This window comes from Pseudophryne corroboree, unplaced genomic scaffold (genome assembly GCF_028390025.1).
Source record: "Pseudophryne corroboree isolate aPseCor3 unplaced genomic scaffold, aPseCor3.hap2 scaffold_584, whole genome shotgun sequence".
In the NCBI taxonomy this organism is placed as follows: domain Eukaryota; kingdom Metazoa; phylum Chordata; class Amphibia; order Anura; family Myobatrachidae; genus Pseudophryne; species Pseudophryne corroboree.
Genome location: NW_026970183.1, coordinates 249732 through 275334, shown reverse-complemented (window position 1 = coordinate 275334; position 25603 = coordinate 249732). Strand labels below are relative to the sequence as shown.

The 25603-nt window shown below is 40.7% G+C and overlaps 8 non-coding genes and 1 pseudogene across 8 annotated transcripts; all 9 read left to right on the top strand.

Moving 5' to 3' along the window:
• Positions 1-14240: 14240 nt before the first annotated feature.
• Positions 14241-14404, top strand: LOC135034620 (U1 spliceosomal RNA). Its single transcript, XR_010229781.1, has one exon. It is a non-coding gene; the product is annotated as a U1 spliceosomal RNA (small nuclear RNA).
• A 152-nt stretch (positions 14405-14556) lies between these two features.
• LOC135034510 (U1 spliceosomal RNA) lies at positions 14557-14719 on the top strand. The gene has a single exon (XR_010229689.1). It is a non-coding gene; the product is annotated as a U1 spliceosomal RNA (small nuclear RNA).
• Positions 14720-15374: 655 nt separating this feature from the next.
• Positions 15375-15538, top strand: LOC135034605 (U1 spliceosomal RNA). Its single transcript, XR_010229766.1, has one exon. It is a non-coding gene; the product is annotated as a U1 spliceosomal RNA (small nuclear RNA).
• A 6732-nt stretch (positions 15539-22270) lies between these two features.
• Positions 22271-22434, top strand: LOC135034613 (U1 spliceosomal RNA). The gene has a single exon (XR_010229774.1). It is a non-coding gene; the product is annotated as a U1 spliceosomal RNA (small nuclear RNA).
• A 152-nt stretch (positions 22435-22586) lies between these two features.
• On the top strand, positions 22587-22721 carry LOC135034548 (U1 spliceosomal RNA; annotated as a pseudogene).
• A 702-nt stretch (positions 22722-23423) lies between these two features.
• On the top strand, positions 23424-23587 carry LOC135034599 (U1 spliceosomal RNA). The gene has a single exon (XR_010229760.1). It is a non-coding gene; the product is annotated as a U1 spliceosomal RNA (small nuclear RNA).
• A 152-nt stretch (positions 23588-23739) lies between these two features.
• On the top strand, positions 23740-23902 carry LOC135034515 (U1 spliceosomal RNA). The gene has a single exon (XR_010229693.1). It is a non-coding gene; the product is annotated as a U1 spliceosomal RNA (small nuclear RNA).
• Positions 23903-24573: 671 nt separating this feature from the next.
• LOC135034602 (U1 spliceosomal RNA) lies at positions 24574-24737 on the top strand. The gene has a single exon (XR_010229763.1). It is a non-coding gene; the product is annotated as a U1 spliceosomal RNA (small nuclear RNA).
• Positions 24738-24889: 152 nt separating this feature from the next.
• On the top strand, positions 24890-25052 carry LOC135034551 (U1 spliceosomal RNA). The gene has a single exon (XR_010229720.1). It is a non-coding gene; the product is annotated as a U1 spliceosomal RNA (small nuclear RNA).
• Positions 25053-25603: the final 551 nt, after the last annotated feature.

Sequence of the window (25603 nt, the reverse complement as noted above, 5' to 3'; positions counted from 1 at the left end):
AAAATCTTTATTTAAGGGTAAAGATGTTTCTCACAAAATCATTGCCCCAATGCATCATTGAAATTCAAGCTGGAAAGATGATTTTAATATATCACTTGTACATTTTGTATTGCTCTTCTGGTGACAATGTAGTTTATTTTTGTCAATTACCATTTTAATAATAGGGTAAAGAAAATTAAGTGGATTTTTGAAAGAAAACAATACTGTCAATATACTATTAAAACAAATTAAAATGGTAAAAGTTATTGTACTTTAAGTAAAAATAAAAGCTAAAATATCAATCCCAGTTTTGGATTACTTTAATGAACAAAAAAAAAATGCATATAGCAAAGGATAGTTTCAATCTGCCTACCTCTGGGTTATGGGCCCAGCATGCTTCCATTGCAGTACTCTGCTGCACATGTAAGTGCAAGAGATCCTGAAGCACTCACTCATCATGCGGAAGTACCAATGTGTTTCTTCATTGGTTGCTGGAAGAAACATCTTACAAAAACTCTCCAGATTATTGACTTTTTAAAGTTTTTCTAGGAAACGTTCTAGATGAATGCTTATTAGTCTTTGTCAGTATATTCTTTTTGCAAAGTGTCTCTGTGGCGCAATCGGTTAGTGTGTTCAGCTATTAATCAAAAGGTTGGTGGTTCAATCCCACCCAGGGATGTAATTGACCTTGTGATCAGATTTTGGTGATATTTAAGTAGACAAGTCAAAATTGCAAACCCCCTCTTATGGTGTAGGGTACCTGGCCTTCTCTGATGTAATCAGAGTTAGATTTGATTAAGTGATTTTATAAAAAAACAGCTAGGAAGCACAATTTAGCAGTGGGTTGCAGAGAAAAAGAAAAATGCTGGCAGAAAAATACAATTGAGTGATTAAACAGCTCTTCATTTTCTGGCTTTATTTTTATGATAACAAATTTGTTCTCTGAAAAGTGTCCACAAAGCCAAGTATCTGATTAACATATTTGTAGGGATGGTTTTTCACCTATTACTAAATTAAACTTGCTTCATTGGAAAGGCAGCAAGATGCATCCTCATTTCAATATCTACTGAAATAATACAGGTTGACACCAGGAAACATTAACGCCACTGCATCCTTGCTGCTTTCTCATGTGGAAGTCTGTTTAATGTGAAAACAAGGTGATATCTAATTAGCACACAGGTAAGGAATTAAGAAAATCTTTATTTAAGGGTAAAGATGTTTCTCACAAAATCATTGCCCCAATGCATCATTGAAATTCAAGCTGGAAAGATGATTTTAATATATCACTTGTACATTTTGTATTGCTCTTCTGGTGACAATGTAGTTTATTTTTGTCAATTACCATTTTAATAATAGGGTAAAGAAAATTAAGTGGATTTTTGAAAGAAAACAATACTGTCAATATACTATTAAAACAAATTAAAATGGTAAAAGTTATTGTACTTTAAGTAAAAATAAAAGCTAAAATATCAATCCCAGTTTTGGATTACTTTAATGAACAAAAAAAAAATGCATATAGCAAAGGATAGTTTCAATCTGCCTACCTCTGGGTTATGGGCCCAGCATGCTTCCATTGCAGTACTCTGCTGCACATGTAAGTGCAAGAGATCCTGAAGCACTCACTCATCATGCGGAAGTACCAATGTGTTTCTTCATTGGTTGCTGGAAGAAACATCTTACAAAAACTCTCCAGATTATTGACTTTTTAAAGTTTTTCTAGGAAACGTTCTAGATGAATGCTTATTAGTCTTTGTCAGTATATTCTTTTTGCAAAGTGTCTCTGTGGCGCAATCGGTTAGTGTGTTCAGCTATTAATCAAAAGGTTGGTGGTTCAATCCCACCCAGGGACGTAATTGACCTTGTGATCAGATTTTGGTGATATTTAAGTAGACAAGTCAAAATTGCAAACCCCCTCTTATGGTGTAGGGTACCTGGCCTTCTCTGATGTAATCAGAGTTAGATTTGATTAAGTGATTTTATAAAAAAACAGCTAGGAAGCACAATTTAGCAGTGGGTTGCAGAGAAAAAGAAAAATGCTGGCAGAAAAATACAATTGAGTGATTAAACAGCTCTTCATTTTCTGGCTTTATTTTTATGATAACAAATTTGTTCTCTGAAAAGTGTCCACAAAGCCAAGTATCTGATTAACATCTTTGTAGGGATGGTTTTTCACCTATTACTAAATTAAACTTGCTTCATTGGAAAGGCAGCAAGATGCATCCTCATTTCAATATCTACGGAAATAATACAGGTTGACACCATGAAACATTAACGCCACTGCATCTTTGCTGTTTTCTCATGTGGAAGTCTGTTTAATGTGAAAACAAGGTGATATCTAATTAGCACACATGTAAGGAATTAAGAAAATATTTATTTAAGGGTGAAGATGTTTCTCACAAAATCGTTGCCCCAATGCATCATTGAAATCCAAGCTGGAAAGATGATTTTAATATATCACTTGTACATTTTGTATTGCTCTTCTGGTGACAATGTAGTTTGTTTTTGTCAATTACCATTTTAATAATCGGGTAAAGAAAATTAAGTGGATTTTTGAAAGAAAACAATACTGTCAATATACTATTAAAACAAATTAAAATGGTAAAAGTTATTGTACTTTAAGTAAAAATAAAAGAGCAAAAATATCAATCCCAGTTTTGGTTTACTTTAATTAACAAAAAAAAATGCATATAGCAGAGGATAGTTTCAATCTGCCTACCTCTGGGTTATGGACCCAGCGAGCTTCCATTACAGTACTCTGCTGCACATGTAATTGCAAGAGATCCTGAAGCACTCACTCATCATGGGAAAGTACCAATGTGTTTCTTCATTGGTTGATGGAAGAAACATCTTACAAAAACTCTCCAGATTATTGACTATTTAAAGTTTTTCTAGGAAACGTTCTAGATGAATGCTTATTAGCCTTTGTCAGTATGTACTTTTGCAAAGTGTCGCTGTGGCGCAATCAGTTAGTGTGTATGGCTATTAACCAAAAGGTTGGTGGTTCAATCCCACCCAGGGACGTAATTGACCTTGTTATCAGATTTTGGTGATCTTTAAGTAGACAAGTAAAAATTTCAAAAACCCCTGTTATGGTGTAGGGTACCTGGCCTTCTCTGATGTAATCAGAGTTAGATTTGATTCAGTGATTTTATAAAAACAGCTAGGAAGCACAATTTAGCAGTGGTTTGCAGAGAAAAAGAAATATGCTGGCAAAAAAATCCAATTGAGTGATTAAACAGCTCTTCATTTTCTGGCTTTATTTTTATGCTAACAAATTTGTTCTCTGAAAAGTGTCCACAAAGCCAAGTATCTGATTAACATCTTTGTAGGGATGGTTTTTCACCTATTACTAAATTAAACTTGCTTCATTGGAAAGGCAGCAAGATGCATCCTCATTACAATATCTACTGAAATAATACAGGTTGACACCAGGAAACATTAACGCCACTGCATCCTTGCTGCTTTCTCATGTGGAAGTCTGTTTAATGTGAAAACAAGGTGATATCTAATTAGCACACAGGTAAGGAATTAAGAAAATCTTTATTTAAGGGTGAAGATGTTTCTCACAAAATCGTTGCCCCAATGCATCATTGAAATTCAAGCTGGAAAGATGATTTTAATATATCACTTGTACATTTTGTATTGCTCTTCTGGTGACAATGTAGTTTGTTTTTGTCAATTACCATTTTAATAATAGGGTAAAGAAAATTAAGTGGATTTTTGAAAGAAAACAATACTGTCAATATACTATTAAAACAAATTAAAATGGTAAAAGTTATTGTACTTTAAGTAAAAATAAAAGAGCAAAAATATCAATCCCAGTTTTGGATTACTTTAATTAACAAAAAAAAATGCATATAGCAGAGGATAGTTTCAATCTGCCTACCTCTGGGTTATGGGCCCAGCATGCTTCCATTGCAGTACTCTGCTGCACATGTAAGTGCAAGAGATCCTGAAGCACTCACTCATCATGGGAAAGTACCAATGCGTTTCTTCATTGGTTGATGGAAGAAACATCTTACAAAATCTCTCCAGATTATTGACTTTTTAAAGTTTTCTAGGAAACGTTCTAGATGAATGCTTATTAGCCTTTGTCAGTAAGTACTTTTGCAAAGTGTCGCTGTGGCGCAATCAGTTAGTGTGTAAGGCTATTAACCAAAAGGTTGGTGGTTCAATCCCACCCAGGGACTTAATTGAACTTGTTATCAGATTTTGGTGATCTTTAAGCAGACAAGTCAAAATTTCAAACCCCCTGTTATGGTGTAGGGTACCTGGCCTTCTCTGATGTAATCAGAGTTAGATTTGATTCAGTGATTTTATAAAAACAGCTAGGAAGCACAATTTAGCAGTGGGTTGCAGAGAAAAAGAAATATGCTGGCAGAAAAATCCAATTGAGTGATTAAACAGCTCTTCATTTTCTGGCTTTATTTTTATGCTAACTAATTTGTTCTCTGAAAAGTGTCCACAAAGCCAAGTATCTGATTAACATATTTGTAGGGATGGTTTTTCACCTATTACTAAATTAAACTTGCTTCATTGGAAAGGCAGCAAGATGCATCCTCATTTCAATATCTACTGAAATAATACAGGTTGACACCAGGAAACATTAACGCCACTGCATCCTTGCTGCTTTCTCATGTGGAAGTCTGTTTAATGTGAAAACAAGGTGATATCTAATTAGCACACAGGTAAGGAATTAAGAAAATCTTTATTTAAGGGTAAAGATGTTTCTCACAAAATCATTGCCCCAATGCATCATTGAAATTCAAGCTGGAAAGATGATTTTAATATATCACTTGTACATTTTGTATTGCTCTTCTGGTGACAATGTAGTTTGTTTTTGTCAATTACCATTTTAATAATAGGGTAAAGAAAATTAAGTGGATTTTTGAAAGAAAACAATACTGTCAATATACTATTAAAACAAATTAAAATGGTAAAAGTTATTGTACTTTAAGTAAAAATAAAAGCTAAAATATCAATCCCAGTTTTGGATTACTTTAATGAACAAAAAAAAAATGCATATAGCAAAGGATAGTTTCAATCTGCCTACCTCTGGGTTATGGGCCCAGCATGCTTCCATTGCAGTACTCTGCTGCACATGTAAGTGCAAGAGATCCTGAAGCACTCACTCATCATGCGAAAGTACCAATGTGTTTCTTCATTGGTTGCTGGAAGAAACATCTTACAAAAACTCTCCAGATTATTGACTTTTTAAAGTTTTTCTAGGAAACGTTCTAGATGAATGCTTATTAGTCTTTGTCAGTATATTCTTTTTGCAAAGTGTCTCTGTGGCGCAATCGGTTAGTGTGTTCAGCTATTAATCAAAAGGTTGGTGGTTCAATCCCACCCAGGGACGTAATTGACCTTGTGATCAGATTTTGGTGATATTTAAGTAGACAAGTCAAAATTGCAAACCCCCTCTTATGGTGTAGGGTACCTGGCCTTCTCTGATGTAATCAGAGTTAGATTTGATTAAGTGATTTTATAAAAAAACAGCTAGGAAGCACAATTTAGCAGTGGGTTGCAGAGAAAAAGAAAAATGCTGGCAGAAAAATACAATTGAGTGATTAAACAGCTCTTCATTTTCTGGCTTTATTTTTATGATCACAAATTTGTTCTCTGAAAAGTGTCCACAAAGCCAAGTCTCTGATTAACACCTTTGTAGGGATGGTTTTTCACCTATTACTAAATTAAACTTGCTTCATTGGAAAGGCAGCAAGATGCATCCTCATTTCAATATCTACTGAAATAATACAGGTTGACACCAGGAAACATTAACGCCACTGCATCCTTGCTGCTTTCTCATGTGGAAGTCTGTTTAATGTGAAAACAAGGTGATATCTAATTAGCACACAGGTAAGGAATTAAGAAAATCTTTATTTAAGGGTGAAGATGTTTCTCACAAAATCGTTGCCCCAATGCATCATTGAAATTCAAGCTGGAAAGATGATTTTAATATATCACTTGTACATTTTGTATTGCTCTTCTGGTGACAATGTAGTTTGTTTTTGTCAGTTACCATTTTAATAATCGGGTAAAGAAAATTAATTGGATTTTTGAAAGAAAACAATACTGTCAATATACTATTAAAACAAATTAAAATGGTAAAAGTTATTGTACTTTAAGTAAAAATAAAAGCTAAAATATCAATACCAGTTTTGGATTACTTTAATGAACAAAAAAAAAATGCATATAGCAGAGGATAGTTTCAATCTGCCTACCTCTGGGTTATGGACCCAGCATGCTTCCATTACAGTACTCTGCTGCACATGTAAGTGCAAGAGATCCTGAAGCACTCACTCATCATGGGAAAGTACCAATGTGTTTCTTCATTGGTTGATGGAAGAAACATCTTACAAAAACTCTCCACATTATTGACTTTTTAAAATGTTTCTAGGAATCGTTCTAGATGAATGCTTATTAGCCTTTGTCAGTAAGTACTTTTGCAAAGTGTCGCTGTGGCGCAATCAGTTAGTGTGTAAGGCTATTAACCAAAAGGTTGGTGGTTCAATCCCACCCAGGGACTTAATTGACCTTGTTATCAGATTTTGGTGATCTTTAAGCAGACAAGTCAAAATTTCAAACCCCCTGTTATGGTGTAGGGTACCTGGCCTTCTCTGATGTAATCAGAGTTAGATTTGATTCAGTGATTTTATAAAAACAGCTAGGAAGCACAATTTAGCAGTGGGTTGCAGAGAAAAAGAAATATGCTGGCAGAAAAATCCAATTGAGTGATTAAACAGCTCTTCATTTTCTGGCTTTATTTTTATGCTAACTAATTTGTTCTCTGAAAAGTGTCCACAAAGCCAAGTATCTGATTAACATATTTGTAGGGATGGTTTTTCACCTATTACTAAATTAAACTTGCTTCATTGGAATGGCAGCAAGATGCATCCTCATTTCAATATCTACTGAAATAATACAGGTTGACACCAGGAAACATTAACGCCACTGCATCCTTGCTGCTTTCTCATGTGGAAGTCTGTTTAATGTGAAAACAAGGTGATATCTAATTAGCACACAGGTAAGGAATTAAGAAAATCTTTATTTAAGGGTAAAGATGTTTCTCACAAAATCATTGCCCCAATGCATCATTGAAATTCAAGCTGGAAAGATGATTTTAATATATCACTTGTACATTTTGTATTGCTCTTCTGGTGACAATGTAGTTTGTTTTTGTCAATTACCATTTTAATAATAGGGTAAAGAAAATTAAGTGGATTTTTGAAAGAAAACAATACTGTCAATATACTATTAAAACAAATTAAAATGGTAAAAGTTATTGTACTTTAAGTAAAAATAAAAGCTAAAATATCAATCCCAGTTTTGGATTACTTTAATGAACAAAAAAAAAATGCATATAGCAAAGGATAGTTTCAATCTGCCTACCTCTGGGTTATGGGCCCAGCATGCTTCCATTGCAGTACTCTGCTGCACATGTAAGTGCAAGAGATCCTGAAGCACTCACTCATCATGCGAAAGTACCAATGTGTTTCTTCATTGGTTGCTGGAAGAAACATCTTACAAAAACTCTCCAGATTATTGACTTTTTAAAGTTTTTCTAGGAAACGTTCTAGATGAATGCTTATTAGTCTTTGTCAGTATATTCTTTTTGCAAAGTGTCTCTGTGGCGCAATCGGTTAGTGTGTTCAGCTATTAATCAAAAGGTTGGTGGTTCAATCCCACCCAGGGATGTAATTGACCTTGTGATCAGATTTTGGTGATATTTAAGTAGACAAGTCAAAATTGCAAACCCCCTCTTATGGTGTAGGGTACCTGGCCTTCTCTGATGTAATCAGAGTTAGATTTGATTAAGTGATTTTATAAAAAAACAGCTAGGAAGCACAATTTAGCAGTGGGTTGCAGAGAAAAAGAAAAATGCTGGCAGAAAAATACAATTGAGTGATTAAACAGCTCTTCATTTTCTGGCTTTATTTTTATGATAACAAATTTGTTCTCTGAAAAGTGTCCACAAAGCCAAGTATCTGATTAACATATTTGTAGGGATGGTTTTTCACCTATTACTAAATTAAACTTGCTTCATTGGAAAGGCAGCAAGATGCATCCTCATTTCAATATCTACTGAAATAATACAGGTTGACACCAGGAAACATTAACGCCACTGCATCCTTGCTGCTTTCTCATGTGGAAGTCTGTTTAATGTGAAAACAAGGTGATATCTAATTAGCACACAGGTAAGGAATTAAGAAAATCTTTATTTAAGGGTAAAGATGTTTCTCACAAAATCATTGCCCCAATGCATCATTGAAATTCAAGCTGGAAAGATGATTTTAATATATCACTTGTACATTTTGTATTGCTCTTCTGGTGACAATGTAGTTTATTTTTGTCAATTACCATTTTAATAATAGGGTAAAGAAAATTAAGTGGATTTTTGAAAGAAAACAATACTGTCAATATACTATTAAAACAAATTAAAATGGTAAAAGTTATTGTACTTTAAGTAAAAATAAAAGCTAAAATATCAATCCCAGTTTTGGATTACTTTAATGAACAAAAAAAAAATGCATATAGCAAAGGATAGTTTCAATCTGCCTACCTCTGGGTTATGGGCCCAGCATGCTTCCATTGCAGTACTCTGCTGCACATGTAAGTGCAAGAGATCCTGAAGCACTCACTCATCATGCGGAAGTACCAATGTGTTTCTTCATTGGTTGCTGGAAGAAACATCTTACAAAAACTCTCCAGATTATTGACTTTTTAAAGTTTTTCTAGGAAACGTTCTAGATGAATGCTTATTAGTCTTTGTCAGTATATTCTTTTTGCAAAGTGTCTCTGTGGCGCAATCGGTTAGTGTGTTCAGCTATTAATCAAAAGGTTGGTGGTTCAATCCCACCCAGGGATGTAATTGACCTTGTGATCAGATTTTGGTGATATTTAAGTAGACAAGTCAAAATTGCAAACCCCCTCTTATGGTGTAGGGTACCTGGCCTTCTCTGATGTAATCAGAGTTAGATTTGATTAAGTGATTTTATAAAAAAACAGCTAGGAAGCACAATTTAGCAGTGGGTTGCAGAGAAAAAGAAAAATGCTGGCAGAAAAATACAATTGAGTGATTAAACAGCTCTTCATTTTCTGGCTTTATTTTTATGATAACAAATTTGTTCTCTGAAAAGTGTCCACAAAGCCAAGTATCTGATTAACATATTTGTAGGGATGGTTTTTCACCTATTACTAAATTAAACTTGCTTCATTGGAAAGGCAGCAAGATGCATCCTCATTTCAATATCTACTGAAATAATACAGGTTGACACCAGGAAACATTAACGCCACTGCATCCTTGCTGCTTTCTCATGTGGAAGTCTGTTTAATGTGAAAACAAGGTGATATCTAATTAGCACACAGGTAAGGAATTAAGAAAATCTTTATTTAAGGGTAAAGATGTTTCTCACAAAATCATTGCCCCAATGCATCATTGAAATTCAAGCTGGAAAGATGATTTTAATATATCACTTGTACATTTTGTATTGCTCTTCTGGTGACAATGTAGTTTATTTTTGTCAATTACCATTTTAATAATAGGGTAAAGAAAATTAAGTGGATTTTTGAAAGAAAACAATACTGTCAATATACTATTAAAACAAATTAAAATGGTAAAAGTTATTGTACTTTAAGTAAAAATAAAAGCTAAAATATCAATCCCAGTTTTGGATTACTTTAATGAACAAAAAAAAAATGCATATAGCAAAGGATAGTTTCAATCTGCCTACCTCTGGGTTATGGGCCCAGCATGCTTCCATTGCAGTACTCTGCTGCACATGTAAGTGCAAGAGATCCTGAAGCACTCACTCATCATGCGGAAGTACCAATGTGTTTCTTCATTGGTTGCTGGAAGAAACATCTTACAAAAACTCTCCAGATTATTGACTTTTTAAAGTTTTTCTAGGAAACGTTCTAGATGAATGCTTATTAGTCTTTGTCAGTATATTCTTTTTGCAAAGTGTCTCTGTGGCGCAATCGGTTAGTGTGTTCAGCTATTAATCAAAAGGTTGGTGGTTCAATCCCACCCAGGGACGTAATTGACCTTGTGATCAGATTTTGGTGATATTTAAGTAGACAAGTCAAAATTGCAAACCCCCTCTTATGGTGTAGGGTACCTGGCCTTCTCTGATGTAATCAGAGTTAGATTTGATTAAGTGATTTTATAAAAAAACAGCTAGGAAGCACAATTTAGCAGTGGGTTGCAGAGAAAAAGAAAAATGCTGGCAGAAAAATACAATTGAGTGATTAAACAGCTCTTCATTTTCTGGCTTTATTTTTATGATAACAAATTTGTTCTCTGAAAAGTGTCCACAAAGCCAAGTATCTGATTAACATCTTTGTAGGGATGGTTTTTCACCTATTACTAAATTAAACTTGCTTCATTGGAAAGGCAGCAAGATGCATCCTCATTTCAATATCTACGGAAATAATACAGGTTGACACCATGAAACATTAACGCCACTGCATCTTTGCTGTTTTCTCATGTGGAAGTCTGTTTAATGTGAAAACAAGGTGATATCTAATTAGCACACATGTAAGGAATTAAGAAAATCTTTATTTAAGGGTGAAGATGTTTCTCACAAAATCGTTGCCCCAATGCATCATTGAAATCCAAGCTGGAAAGATGATTTTAATATATCACTTGTACATTTTGTATTGCTCTTCTGGTGACAATGTAGTTTGTTTTTGTCAGTTACCATTTTAATAATCGGGTAAAGAAAATTAATTGGATTTTTGAAAGAAAACAATACTGTCAATATACTATTAAAACAAATTAAAATGGTAAAAGTTATTGTACTTTAAGTAAAAATAAAAGAGCAAAAATATCAATCCCAGTTTTGGTTTACTTTAATTAACAAAAAAAAATGCATATAGCAGAGGATAGTTTCAATCTGCCTACCTCTGGGTTATGGACCCAGCGAGCTTCCATTACAGTACTCTGCTGCACATGTAATTGCAAGAGATCCTGAAGCACTCACTCATCATGGGAAAGTACCAATGTGTTTCTTCATTGGTTGATGGAAGAAACATCTTACAAAAACTCTCCAGATTATTGACTATTTAAAGTTTTTCTAGGAAACGTTCTAGATGAATGCTTATTAGCCTTTGTCAGTATGTACTTTTGCAAAGTGTCGCTGTGGCGCAATCAGTTAGTGTGTACGGCTATTAACCAAAAGGTTGGTGGTTCAATCCCACCCAGGGACGTAATTGACCTTGTTATCAGATTTTGGTGATCTTTAAGTAGACAAGTAAAAATTTCAAAAACCCCTGTTATGGTGTAGGGTACCTGGCCTTCTCTGATGTAATCAGAGTTAGATTTGATTCAGTGATTTTATAAAAACAGCTAGGAAGCACAATTTAGCAGTGGTTTGCAGAGAAAAAGAAATATGCTGGCAAAAAAATCCAATTGAGTGATTAAACAGCTCTTCATTTTCTGGCTTTATTTTTATGCTAACAAATTTGTTCTCTGAAAAGTGTCCACAAAGCCAAGTATCTGATTAACATCTTTGTAGGGATGGTTTTTCACCTATTACTAAATTAAACTTGCTTCATTGGAAAGGCAGCAAGATGCATCCTCATTTCAATATCTACTGAAATAATACAGGTTGACACCAGGAAACATTAACGCCACTGCATCCTTGCTGCTTTCTCATGTGGAAGTCTGTTTAATGTGAAAACAAGGTGATATCTAATTAGCACACAGGTAAGGAATTAAGAAAATCTTTATTTAAGGGTGAAGATGTTTCTCACAAAATCGTTGCCCCAATGCATCATTGAAATTCAAGCTGGAAAGATGATTTTAATATATCACTTGTACATTTTGTATTGCTCTTCTGGTGACAATGTAGTTTGTTTTTGTCAATTACCATTTTAATAATAGGGTAAAGAAAATTAAGTAGATTTTTGAAAGAAAACAATACTGTCAATATACTATTAAAACAAATTAAAATGGTAAAAGTTATTGTACTTTAAGTAAAAATAAAAGAGCAAAAATATCAATCCCAGTTTTGGATTACTTTAATTAACAAAAAAAAATGCATATAGCAGAGGATAGTTTCAATCTGCCTACCTCTGGGTTATGGGCCCAGCATGCTTCCATTGCAGTACTCTGCTGCACATGTAAGTGCAAGAGATCCTGAAGCACTCACTCATCATGGGAAAGTACCAATGCGTTTCTTCATTGGTTGATGGAAGAAACATCTTACAAAATCTCTCCAGATTATTGACTTTTTAAAGTTTTCTAGGAAACGTTCTAGATGAATGCTTATTAGCCTTTGTCAGTATGTACTTTTGCAAAGTGTCTCTGTGGTGCAATCGGTTAGTGTGTTTGGTTATTAACCAAAGGGTTGGTGGTTCAATCCCACCCAGGGATGTTATTGACCTTGTCATCAGATTTTGGTGATCTTTAAGTAGACAAGTCAAAATTTCAAACCCCCTCTTATGGTGTAGGGTACCTGGCCTACTCTGATGTAATCAGAGTTAGATTTGATTAAGTGATTTTATCAAAAAACAGCTAGGAAGCACAATTTAGCAGTGGGTTGCAGAGAAAATGAAATATGCTGGCAGAAAAATCCAATTGAGTGATTAAACAGCTCTTCATTTTCTGGCTTTATTTTTATGCTAACAAATTTGTTCTCTGAAAAGTGTCCACAAAGCCAAGTATCGGATTAACATCTTTGTAGGGATGGTTTTTCACCTATTACTAAATTAAACTTGCTTCATTGGAAAGGCAGCAAGATGCATCCTCATTTCAATATCTACTGAAATAATACAGGTTGACACCAGGAAACATTAACGCCACTGCATCCTTGCTGCTTTCTCATGTGGAAGTCTGTTTAATGTGAAAACAAGGTGATATCTAATTAGCACACAGGTAAGGAATTAAGAAAATCTTTATTTAAGGGTGAAGATGTTTCTCACAAAATCGTTGCCCCAATGCATCATTGAAATTCAAGCTGGAAAGATGATTTTAATATATCACTTGTACATTTTGTATTGCTCTTCTGGTGACAATGTAGTTTGTTTTTGTCAATTACCATTTTAATAATCGGGTAAAGAAAATTAAGTGGATTTTTGAAAGAAAACAATACTGTCAATATACTATTAAAACATATTAAAATGGTAAAAGTTATTGTACTTTAAGTAAAAATAAAAGAGAAAAAATATCAATCCCAGTTTTGGATTACTTTAATTAACAAAAAAAAAATGCATATAGCAGAGGATAGTTTCAATCTGCCTACCTCTGGGTTATGAACCCAGCATGCTTTCATTACAGTACTCTGCTGCACATGTAAGTGCAAGAGATCTTGAAGCACTCACTCATCATGGGAAAGTAACAATGTGTTTCTTCGTTGGTTGATGGAAGAAACATCTTACAAAAACTCTCCAGATTATTGACTTTTTAAAGTTTTTCTAGGAAACGTTCTAGATGAATGCTTATTAGCCTTTGTCAGTATGGACTTTTGCAAAGTGTCTCTGTGGCGCAATTGGTTAGTGTGATTGGTTATTAACCAAAGGGTTGGTGGTTTAATCCCACCCAGGGATGTAATTGACCTTGTTATCAGATTTTGGTGATCTTTAAGTAGACAAGTCAAAATTTCAAAAACCCCTGTTATGGTGTAGGGTACCTGGCCTTCTCTGATGTAATCAGAGTTAGATTTGATTCAGTGATTTTATAAAAACAGCTAGGAAGCACAATTTAGCAGTGGTTTGCAGAGAAAAAGAAATATGCTGGCAAAAAAATCCAATTGAGTGATTAAACAGCTCTTCATTTTCTGGCTTTATTTTTATGCTAACAAATTTGTTCTCTGAAAAGTGTCCACAAAGCCAAGTATCTGATTAACATCTTTGTAGGGATGGTTTTTCACCTATTACTAAATTAAACTTGCTTCATTGGAAAGGCAGCAAGATGCATCCTCATTTCAATATCTACTGAAATAATACAGGTTGACACCAGGAAACATTAACGCCACTGCATCCTTGCCGATGATAACCTCAAGTTGGGTCATTCGGTGCTGCAGAGTCGTACGCACTCTTCCACCCGTTCAAGAGCTTTGGTATAACCCCATGGTTCTTAATGTGACCCCAGCATCCTCTAGGTCGTATGAGAAAATAGGATTTTAATACCTACCGGTAAATCCTTTTCTCTTAGTCTGTAGAGGATGCTGGAGTTCCCTTGTGCTGCCTCAGTTGAATCTCCTTTACTTGACAGAGATGTGCCTGAGCAGCGGCCCTCCCCAGCCCTATCCCAAATCATACTTATTTTGCATAGGAGATACCATGGTCATGAAGATTATTCTCCCAGGGTGAGGTTCATTCATTGCATTCTGGGTATGCTGACCCCTGTGATTTCCCCAAATGTGGGTAACTCGACTGCATTATTTGTGGTAGTGGGGGACTGTGTTTGTGTTTTCCTCTGGTCAGCTCTGGTAAAAGTCAGATTTCTTTGTTTCAGATCTTCCTCTAGCCTTGTTCTTCTTTCGAGAGTTCCCTTGTGCTGCCTCAGTTGGATCTCCTTCACTTGACAGGGGGGTGCCCGAGCAGCGACCCTCCCCAGCTCAAGCCCAACTCCTACTTACCTGCCAGGTGAGATACTATGATCATGAAGGTGCTTCTCCCAGGGCAAGGCTCACCCATTGCACTCTGGGTGTGCTGCCCCTGCGATTTCCCCAAATGTGGGAAACTTGACTGCATAATTTGTGTTTCCCCTGGTCGGCTCTCGTATAATTCAGATCTCTTTGTCTCAGGTCTCTCTCCAGCCTAGTTTGCTGTCTGTTTCCACTTCTTTTTTCTTGAGCCCCTCCCTTTTATACCCTTGTGCACTATCCTGACTTCTCCTCCTGTCTGCTTACTTTGTGCCTTCCAATGCACAATGCAAACTACACACCCTTTTACTTGCCTTACAGAGCAGCTCTGGAGCTGTTACAGTGCCAAGCTGCTGTAAGAAATCAGCTTGAATGCTTCAGGGGCTGGGGCATTGTCAACATGAGCCCCACACCGAAGGAGGGTGGGGGTGTTTAATGCGAACTAAGGGTCATCCAAGCGCCGCAAAAGGCCGCCATGCCCTGCATACCCCTTTTCTCTTTTCATATGCAGATGAGGGTTCCAGCCAACTTTGGCCCACTGCTTGGATGACATCACCGTATGCAAATCCATCTTCTGCAGAACTTCCCCCAGGAATGCTTGTACTAGTTGTTGCATTTGGTTTGTTGTTTGGGGGTGCTTCAGTATTAGGCAGCCTTCTGCCCTCCCATGTTCATCTGAAAATATGTGTTCTCCCTGCAGTTGTTGTCTCCAGATGAGAGTTCCCTTGTGCTGCCTCAGTTGAATCTCCTTTACTTGACAGAGATGTGCCTGAGCAGCGGCCCTCCCCAGCCCTATCCCAAATCATACTTATTTTGCATAGGCGATACCATGGTCATGAAGATTGTTCTCCCAGGGTGAGGTTCATTCATTGCATTCTGGGTATGCTGACCCCTGTGATTTCCCCAAATGTGGGAAACTCGACTGCATTATTTGTGGTAGTGGGGGACTGTGTTTGTGCTTTCCTCTGGTCAGCTCTGGTAAAAGTCAGATTTCTTTGTCTCAGATCTTCCTCTAGCCTTGTTCTTCTTTCGAGAGTTCCCTTGTGCTGCCTCAGTTGGATCTCCTTCACTTGACAGGGGGTGCCCGAGCAGCAATCCTCCACAGCTCTGGCCCAACTCCTACTTACCTGCCAGGAGAGATACTATGATCTTCACTGTTAGGGCAATCAGGATGTGGAATTCCCTGCCAGGGAAGGTGGTAATGGCGGACTCTGTAATTGGATTTAAAAAAGGAATGGATACATTTCTGAATGAAAAAGCTATCCAAGGTTATAATACTTAAAATATCAACATGGTTAATCCGGGGGTAACATGAGTTGTAGTAGCTAACTAGTCATAAAACATTATTCAGCAAGTATGTAGAATCATCACAACTTAAAACAGGTTGAACACGATGGGCAATTTGCCTCTATTCAACCTCAAAAACTATGTTACTATATGTTACTATATTACTATGTTACTGTAGTATACAGAACACCACAATGCAATGAGCAGTGATAGTGAGCACTGATGAGGATACTAGAACTGACACTGAGCAGCAAGATGCAGCACTGGACTATTAGTAATGTACTGTAGTATGCTGAGCACAACAATGCAGCACAAGACAATGAGCAGTGATACTGAGCACTGATGAGGATACTACTGAGAACTGACACTGAGCAGGAGAGACACACTACTAGTATTACTGAGCAGCAATAAGTATCCACTGATACTGAGCACTGATATTGAGATTTCCACTGAGAGAACATAGCCACGTCCTCTCCGCTCTCTCTTCAATGCACGAGTAAAAATGGCGGCAACGCGCAGCTCTTTATATGGAATCCGAATCTCGCGAGAATCCGACAGCGGGATGATGACATTTTCCCTTGTTCAGGTTTTCCGAGTCAGGCGGGAACAACCGAGCCTGCCTCATACCAGTGTAAACCACGTGGAGTTCGTGGGGAATTCGGTTCTCGGAGAACCGAACCCGCTCCTCTCTACCTTATACCCATCAATTTTTTTTATTTTCAATCTAAGCCCCTGCAGTTTTCTGTAAGCATCTGCTTTGCTATGATGATCAACAAGTCACAAGGGCAAACACTCAGGGCTTGAGGCGTAGATCTTAGGACCAGCTGCTACAAGCATGGCAGAGGTGTCACTATCACTGGTGACACCCAGAGAGGTGGCGAGGGAGATTGTAATGCAGTGCGCGCAGATAAGCAGCGCAATGGTAAAAAGGAGGCATGGTTTCATAGGTAGGGGCGTGGCCTGGTGGCCTGAATCTACATTTTGTTGCTCCGGGTGTCCCGGGGGTTGGGGGCTGCACCGGGGACTAGTGTGTGAGCGGTGCTGGCTCCTGCACAGTGACATGGCATGGCCACTAGAGATGTGCACCGGAAATTTTTCGGGTTTTGTGTTTTGGTTTTGGGTTCGGTTCCGCGGCCGTGTTTTGGGTTCGAACGCGTTTTGGCTAAACCTCACCGAATTTTTTTTGTCGGATTCGGGTGTGTTTTGGATTCGGGTGTTTTTTTCAAAAAACCCTAAAAAACAGCTTAAATCATAGAATTTGGGAGTCATTTTGATCCCAAAGTATTATTAACCTCAATAACCATAATTTCCACTCATTTTCAGTCTATTCTTAACACCTCACACCTCACAATATTATTTTTAGTCCTAAAATTTGCACCGAGGTCGCTGGATGACTAAGCTCAGTGACCCAAGTGGCCGACACAAACACCTGGCCCATCTAGGAGTGGCACTGCAGTGTCACGCATGATGGCCCTTCCAAAAAACACTCCCCAAACAGCACATGACGCAAAGAAAAAAAGAGGCGCAATGAGGTAGCTGTGTGACTAAGCTCAGCGACCCAAGTGGCCGACACAAACACCTGGCCCATCTAGGAGTGTCACTGCAGTGTCACGCAGGATGGCCCTTCCAAAAAACACTCCCCAAACAGCACATGACGCAAAGAAAAAAAGAGGCGCAATGAGGTAGCTGTGTGACTAAGCTCAGCGACCCAAGTGGACGACACAAACACCTGGCCCATCTAGGAGTGTCACTGCAGTGTCACGCAGGATGGCCCTTCCAAAAAACACTCCCCAAACAGCACATGACGCAAAGAAAAAAAGAGGCGCAATGAGGTAGCTGTGTGACTAAGCTCAGCGACCCAAGTGGCCGACACAAACACCTGGCCCATCTAGGAGTGGCACTGCAGTGTCACGCAGGATGGCCCTTCCAAAAAACACTCCCCAAACAGCACATGACGCAAAGAAAAATAAAAGAAAAAAGAGGTGCAAGGTGGAATTGCCTTGGGCCCTCCCACCCACCCTTATGTTGTATAAACAGGACATGCACACTTTAACCAACCCATCATTTCAGTGACAGGGTCTGCCACACGACTGTGACTGAAATGACGGGTTGGTTTGGACCCCCACCAAAAAAGAAGCAATTAATCTCTCCTTGCACAAACTGGCTCTATAGAGGCAAGATGTCCACCTCATCATCCTCCGATTCATCACCGTGTACATCCCCCTCCTTACAGATTATCAATTCGTCCCCACTGGAATCCACCATCTCAGCTCCCTGTATACTTTGTGGAGGCAATTGCTGCTGGTCAATGTCTCCACGGAGAAATTGATTATAATTCATTTTAATGAACATCATCTTCTCCACATTTTCTGGAAGTAACCTCGTACGCCGATTGCTGACAAGGTGAGCGGCGGCACTAAACACTCTTTCGGAGTACACACTTGTGGGAGGGCAACTTAGGTAGAATAAAGCCAGTTTGTGCAAGGGCCTCCAAATTGCCTCTTTTTCCTGCCAGTATACGTACGGACTGTCTGACGTGCCTACTTGGATGCGGTCACTCATATAATCCTCCACCATTCTTTCAATGGTGAGAGAATCATATGCAGTGACAGTAGACGACATGTCCGTAATCGTTGGCAGGTCCTTCAGTCCGGACCAGATGTCAGCATCAGCAGTCGCTCCAGACTGCCCTGCATCACCGCCAGCGGGTGGGCTCGGAATTCTGAGCCTTTTCCTCGCACCCCCAATTGCGGGAGAATGTGAAGGAGGAGCTGTTGACCGATCAAGTTCCGCTTGACTTGATAATTTTCTCACCAGCAGGTCTTTGAACCCCTGCAGACTTGTGTCTGCCGGAAAGAGAGATACAACGTAGGTTTTAAATCTAGGATCGAGCACGGTGGCCAAAATGTAGTGCTCTGATTTCAACAGATTGACCACCCGTGAATCCTGGTTAAGCGAATGAAGGGCTCCATCCACAAGTCCCACATGCCTAGCGGAATCGCTCTGTCTTAGCTCCTCCTTCAATGTCTCCAGCTTCTTCTGCAAAAGCCTGATGACGGGAATGACCTGACTCAGGCTGGCAGTGTCTGAACTGACTTCACGTGTGGCAAGTTCAAAAGGTTGCAGAACCTTGCACAACGTTGAAATCATTCTCCACTGCGCTTGAGACAGGTGCATTCCACCTCCTATATCGTGGTCAGATGTATAGGCTTGAATGGCCTTTTGCTGCTCCTCCATCCTCTGAAGCATATAGAGGGTTGAATTCCACCTCGTTACCACTTCTTGCTTCAGATGATGGCAGGGCAGGTTCAGGCGTTTTTGGTGTTGCTCCAGTCTTCTGTACGTGGTGCCTGTACGCCGAAAGTGTCCCGCAATTCTTGTGGCCACCGACAGCATCTCTTGCACGCCCCTGTCGTTTTTTAAATAATTCTGCACCACCAAATTCAAGGTATGTGCAAAACATGGGACGTGCTGGAATTTGCCCAGATATAATGCACGCACAATATTGCTGGCGTTGTCCGATGCCACAAATCCACAGGAGAGTCCAATTGGGGTAAGCCATTCTGTGATGATCTTCCTTAGTTGCCGTAAGAGGTTTTCAGCTGTGTGCGTATTCTGGAAAGCGGTGATACAAAGCGTAGCCTGCCTAGGAAAGAGTTGGCGTTTGCGAGATGCTGCTACTGGTGCCGCCGCTGCTGTTCTTGCGGCGGGAGTCAATACATCTACCCAGTGGGCTGTCACAGTCATATAGTCCTGAGTCTGCCCTGCTCCACTTGTCCACATGTCCGTGGTTAAGTGGACATTGGGTACAACTGCATTTTTTAGGACACTGGTGAGTCTTTTTCTGAGGTCTGTGTACATTTTCGGTATCGCCTGCCTAGAGAAATGGAACCTAGATGGTATTTGGTACCGGGGACACAGTACCTCAATCAAGTCTATAGTTGGCTCTGAAGTAATGATGGATACCGGAACCACGTTTCTCACTGCCCAGGATGCCAAGGCCTCAGTTATCCGCTTTGCAGCAGGATGACTGCTGTGATATTTCATCTTCCTTGCAAAAGACTGTTGGACAGTCAATTGCTTGGTGGAAGTAGTAAAAGTGGTCTTACGACTTCCCCTCTGGGATGACCATCGACTCCCAGCAGCAACAACAGCAGCGCCAGCAGCAGTAGGCGTTACACTCAAGGATGCATCGGAGGAATCCCAGGCAGGAGAGAACTCGTCAGAATTGTCAGTGACATGGCCTGCAGGACTATTGGCATTCCTGGGGAAGGAGGAAATTGACACTGAGGGAGTTGGTGGGGTGGTTTGCGTGAGCTTGGTTACAAGAGGAAGGGATTTACTGGTCAGTGGACTGCTTCCGCTGTCGCCCAAAGTTTTTGAACTTGTCACTGACTTATGATGAATGCGCTGCAGGTGACGTATAAGGGAGGATGTTCCGAGGTGGTTAACGTCCTTACCCCTACTTATTACAGCTTGACAAAGGCAACACACGGCTTGACACCTGTTGTCCGCATTTCTGTTGAAATACTTCCACACCGAAGAGCTGATTTTTTTGGTATTTTCACCAGGCATGTCAATGGCCATATTCCTCCCACGGACAACAGGTGTCTCGCCGGGTGCCTGACTTAAACAAACCACCTCACCATCAGAATCCTCCTTGTCAATTTCCTCCCCAGCGCCAGCAACACCCATATCCTCCTCATCCTGGTGTACTTCAACACTGACATCTTCAATCTGACTATCAGGAACTGGACTGCGGGTGCTCCTTCCAGCACTTGCAGGGGGCGTGCAAATGGTGGAAGGTGCATGCTCTTCACGTCCAGTGTTGGGAAGGTCAGGCATCGCAACCGACACAATTGGACTCTCCTTGTGGATTTGTGATTTTGAAGAACGCACAGTTCTTTGCTGTGCTTTTGCCAGCTTAAGTCTTTTCATTTTTCTAGCGAGAGGCTGAGTGCTTCCATCCTCATGTGAAGCTGAACCACTAGCCATGAACATAGGCCAGGGCCTCAGCCGTTCCTTGCCACTCCGTGTGGTAAATGGCATATTGGCAAGTTTACGCTTCTCCTCTGACGATTTTTATTTAGATTTTTGAGTCCTTTTTTTACTGATCTTTTGTGTTTTGGATTTTACATGCTCTGTACTATGACATTGGGCATCGGCCTTGGCAGACGACGTTGATGGAATTTCATCGTCTCGGCCATGACTAGTGGCAGCAGCTTCAGCACGAGGTGGAAGTGGATCTTGATCTTTCCCTATTTTTGGAACCTCAACATTTTTGTTCTCCATATTTTAATAGGCACAACTAAAAGGCACCTCAGGTAAACAATGGAGATGGATGGATACTAGTATACTTATGGATGACGAGTGACTGACGACACAGAGGTAGCTACAGCCGTGGACTACCGTACTGCGTCTGCTAGTATAGAGATGATAATTAATGATATAAAAAAAAAATATATATAACTACTGTAGGTATATATAATATAATGACGGACCTGGTGGACACTGTCAGCAGACTGCTAAACTACTAGTATGAAGAAGATAGAAAAAAACTTCCACCACAGGTAGGTAGGTATACAATTATGGACGAGCACTGACGACACAGAGATAGCCACAGCCGTGGACTACCGTACTGCGTCTGCTAGTATAGAGATGATAATTAATGATATAAAAAAAAATATATATAACTACTGTTGGTATATATAATATAATGACGGACCTGGTGTAATTCAGATCTCTTTGTCTCAGGTCTCTCTCCAGCCTAGTTTGCTGTCTGTTTCCACTTCTCTTTTCTTGAGCCGCTGCCTTCTATGCCCTTGTGCACTCTCCTGACTTCTCCTGTCTGCTTACTTTGTGCCTTCCAACGCACAATGCAAACTACAGGTAGTGCTGCAGGGCCCACACCCTTTTACCTTGCCTTACAGAGCAGCTCTGGAGCTGTTACAGTGCCCAGCTGCAGCAAGAAATCAGCTTGAATGCTTCAGGTGCTGGGGCATAGCCAACAAGAGCCCCACACCGACGGAGGGTGGAGGTGTTTAATGCAAACTAGGGGTCAGCCAAGCGCCGCAAAAGGCCGCCATGCCCTGCATGCCCCTTTTCTCTTTTCATATGCAGACGAGGGTTGAAGCCAACTTTGACCCACTGCTTGGATGACATCACCATATGCAAATCCATCTGCGGCAGGCCTTCCCCCAGGAATGCTTGCACTAGTTGTTGCATTTGGTTTGTTGTTTGGGGGTGCTTCAGTATTAGGCAGCCTTCTGCCCTCCCATGTTCATCTGAAAATATGTGTTCTCCCTGCAGTTGTTGTCCCCAGATGAGAGTTCCCTTGTGCTGCCTCAGTTGAATCTCCTTTACTTGACAGAGATGTGCCTGAGCAGCGGCCCTCCCCAGCCCTATCCCAAATCATACTTATTTTGCATAGGAGATAACATGGTCATGAAGATTGTTCTCCCAGGGTTAGGTTCATTCATTGCATTCTGGGTATGCTGACCTCTGTGATTTCCCCAAATGTGGGAAACTCAACTGCATTATTTGTGGTAGTGGGGGACTGTGTTTGTGCTTTCCTCTGGTCAGCTCTGGTAAAAGTCAGATTTCTTTGTCTCAGATCTTCCTCTAGCCTTGTTCTTCTTTCAAGAGTTCCCTTGTGCTGCCTCAGTTGGATCTCCTTCACTTGACAGGGGGGTGCCCGAGCAGCGACCCTCCCCAGCTCTAGCCCAACTCCTACTTACCTGCCAGGTTAGATACTATGATCATGAAGTTGCTTCTCCCAGGGCAAGGCTCACCCATTGCACTCTGGGTGTGCTGCCCCTGCGATTTCCCCAAATGTGGGAAACTTGACTGCATAATTTGTGTTTCCCCTAGTCGGCTCTCATATAATTCAGATCTCTTTGTCTCAGGTCTCTCTCCAGCCTAGTTTGCTGTCTGTTTCCACTTCTTTTTTCTTGAGCCCCTCCCTTCTACACCCTTGTGCACTATCCTGACTTCTCCTCCTGTCTGCTTACTTTGTGCCTTCCGATGCACAATGCAAACTACAGGTAGTGCTGCAGGGCCCACACCCTTTTACTTGCCTTACAGAGCAGCTCTGGAGCTGTTACAGTGCCAAGCTGCTGAAAGAAATCAGCTTGAATGCTTCAGGGGCTGGGGCATGGCCAACATGAGCCCCACACCGAAGGAGGGTGGGGGTGTTTAATGCGAACTAAGGGTCATCCAAGCGCCGCAAAAGGCCGCCCTGCCCTGCATACCCCTTTTCTCTTTTCATATGCAGATGAGGGTTCCAGCCAACTTTGGCCCACTGCTTGGATGACATCACTGTATGCAAATCCGTCTTCTGCAGACCTTCCCCCAGGAATGCTTGAACTAGTTGTTGCATTTGGTTTGTTGTTTGGGGGTGCTTCAGTATTAGGCAGCCTTCTGCCCTCCCATGTTCATCTGAAAATATGTGTTCTCCCGGCAGTTGTTGTCCCCAGATGAGAGTTCCTTTGTGCTGCCTCAGTTGAATCTCCTTTACTTGACAGAGATGTGCCTGAGCAGCGGCCCTCCCCAGCCCTTTCCCAAATCATACTTATTTTGCATAGGAGATACCATGGTCATAAAGATTGTTCTCCCAGGGTGAGGTTCATTCATTGCATTCTGGGTATGCTGACCCCTGTGATTTCCCCAAATGTGGGAAACTCAACTGCATTATTTGTGGTAGTGGGGGACTGTGTTTGTGTTTTCCTCTGGTCAGCTCTGGTAAAAGTCAGATTTCTTTGTCTCAGATCTTCCTCTAGCCTTGTTCTTCTTTCGAGAGTTCCCTTGTGCTGCCTCAGTTGGATCTCTTTCACTTGACAGGGGGGTGCCCGAACAGCGACTTTCCCCAGCTCTAGCCCAACTCCTACTTACCTGCCAGGTGAGATACTATGATCATGAAGGTGCTTCTCCCAGGGCAAGGCTCACCCATTGCACTCTGGGTGTGCTGCTCCTGCGATTTCCCCAAATGTGGGAAACTTGACTGCATAATTTGTGTTTCCCCTGGTCGGCTCTCGTATAATTCAGATCTCTTTGTCTCAGGTCTCTCTCCAGCCTAGTTTGCTGTCTGTTTCCACTTCTCTTTTCTTGAGCCGCTGCCTTCTATGCCCTTGTGCACTCTCCTGACTTCTCCTGTCTGCTTACTTTGTGCCTTCCAACGCACAATGCATACTACAGGTAGTGCTGCAGGGCCCACACCCTTTTACTTGCCTTTCAGAGCAGCTCTGGAGCTGTTACAGTGCCCAGCTGCTGCAAGAAATCAGCTTGAATGCTTCAGGGGCTGGGGCATAGCCAACATGAGCCCCACACCGACGGAGGGTGGAGGTGTTTAATGCGAACTAAGGGTCATCCAAGCGCCGCAAAAGGCCGCCATGCCCTGCATACCCCTTTTCTCTTTTCATATGCAGATGAGGGTTCCAGCCAACTTTGGCCCACTGCTTGGATGACATCACCGTATGCAAATCCGTCTTCTGCAGACCTTTTCCCAGGAATGCTTGTACTAGTTGTTGCATTTGGTTTGTTGTTTGGGGGTGCTTCAGTATTAGGCAGCCTTCTGCTCTCCCATGTTCATCTGAAAATATGTGTTCTCCCTGCAGTTGTTGTCCCCAGATGAGAGTTCCCTTGTGCTGCCTCAGTTGAATCTCCTTTACTTGACAGAGATGTGCCTGAGCAGCGGCCCTCCCCAGCCCTATCCCAAATCATACTTATTTTGCATAGGAGATACCATTGTCATGAAGATTGTTCTCCCAGGGTGAGGTTCATTCATTGCATTCTGGGTATGCTGACCCCTGTGATTTCCCCAAATGTGGGAAACTCGACTGCATTATTTGTGGTAGTGGGGGACTGTGTTTGTGCTTTCCTCTGGTCAGCTCTGGTAAAAGTCAGATTTCTTTGTCTCAGATCTTCCTCTAGCCTTGTTCTTTTTTCGAGAGTTTCCTTGTGCTGCCTCAGTTGGAGCTCCTTCACTTGACAGGGGGGTGCCCGAACAGCGACCCTCCCCAGCTCTAGCCCAACTCCTACTTACCTGCCAGGTGAGATACTATGATCAGGAAGGTGCTTCTCCCAGGGCAAGGCTCACCCAATGCACTCTGGGTGTGCTGCTCCTACGATTTCCCCAAATGTGGGACACTTGATTACATAATTTGTGTTTCCTCTGGTCGGCTCTCGTATAATTCAGATCTCTTTGTCTCAGGTCTCTCTCCAGCCTAGTTTGCTGTCTGTTTCCACTTCTCTTTTCTTGAGCCGCTCCCTTCTATGCCCTTGTGCACTATCCTGACTTCTCCCGTCTGCTTACTTTGTGCCTTCCAAAGCACAATGCAAACTACAGGTAGTGCTGCAGGGCCCACACCCTTTTACTTGCTTTACAGAGCAGCTCTGGAGCTGTTACAGTGCCCAGCTGCTGCAAGAAATCAGCTTGAATGCTTCAGGGGCTGGGGCATAGCCAACATGAGCCCCACACCGAAGGAAGGTGGAGGTGTTTAATGCGAACTAGGGGTCATCCAAGCGCCGCAAAAGGCCGCCATGCCCTGCACACCCCATTTTTATTTTCATATGCAGACGAGGGTTGAAGCCAACTTTGACCCACTGCTTGGATGACATCACCATATGCAAATCCATCTGCTGCAGGCCTTCCCCCAGGAATGCTTGCACTAGTAGTTGCATTTGGTTTGTTGTTTGGGGGTGCTTCAGTATTAGGCAGCCTTCTGCCCTCCCATGTTCATCTGAAAATA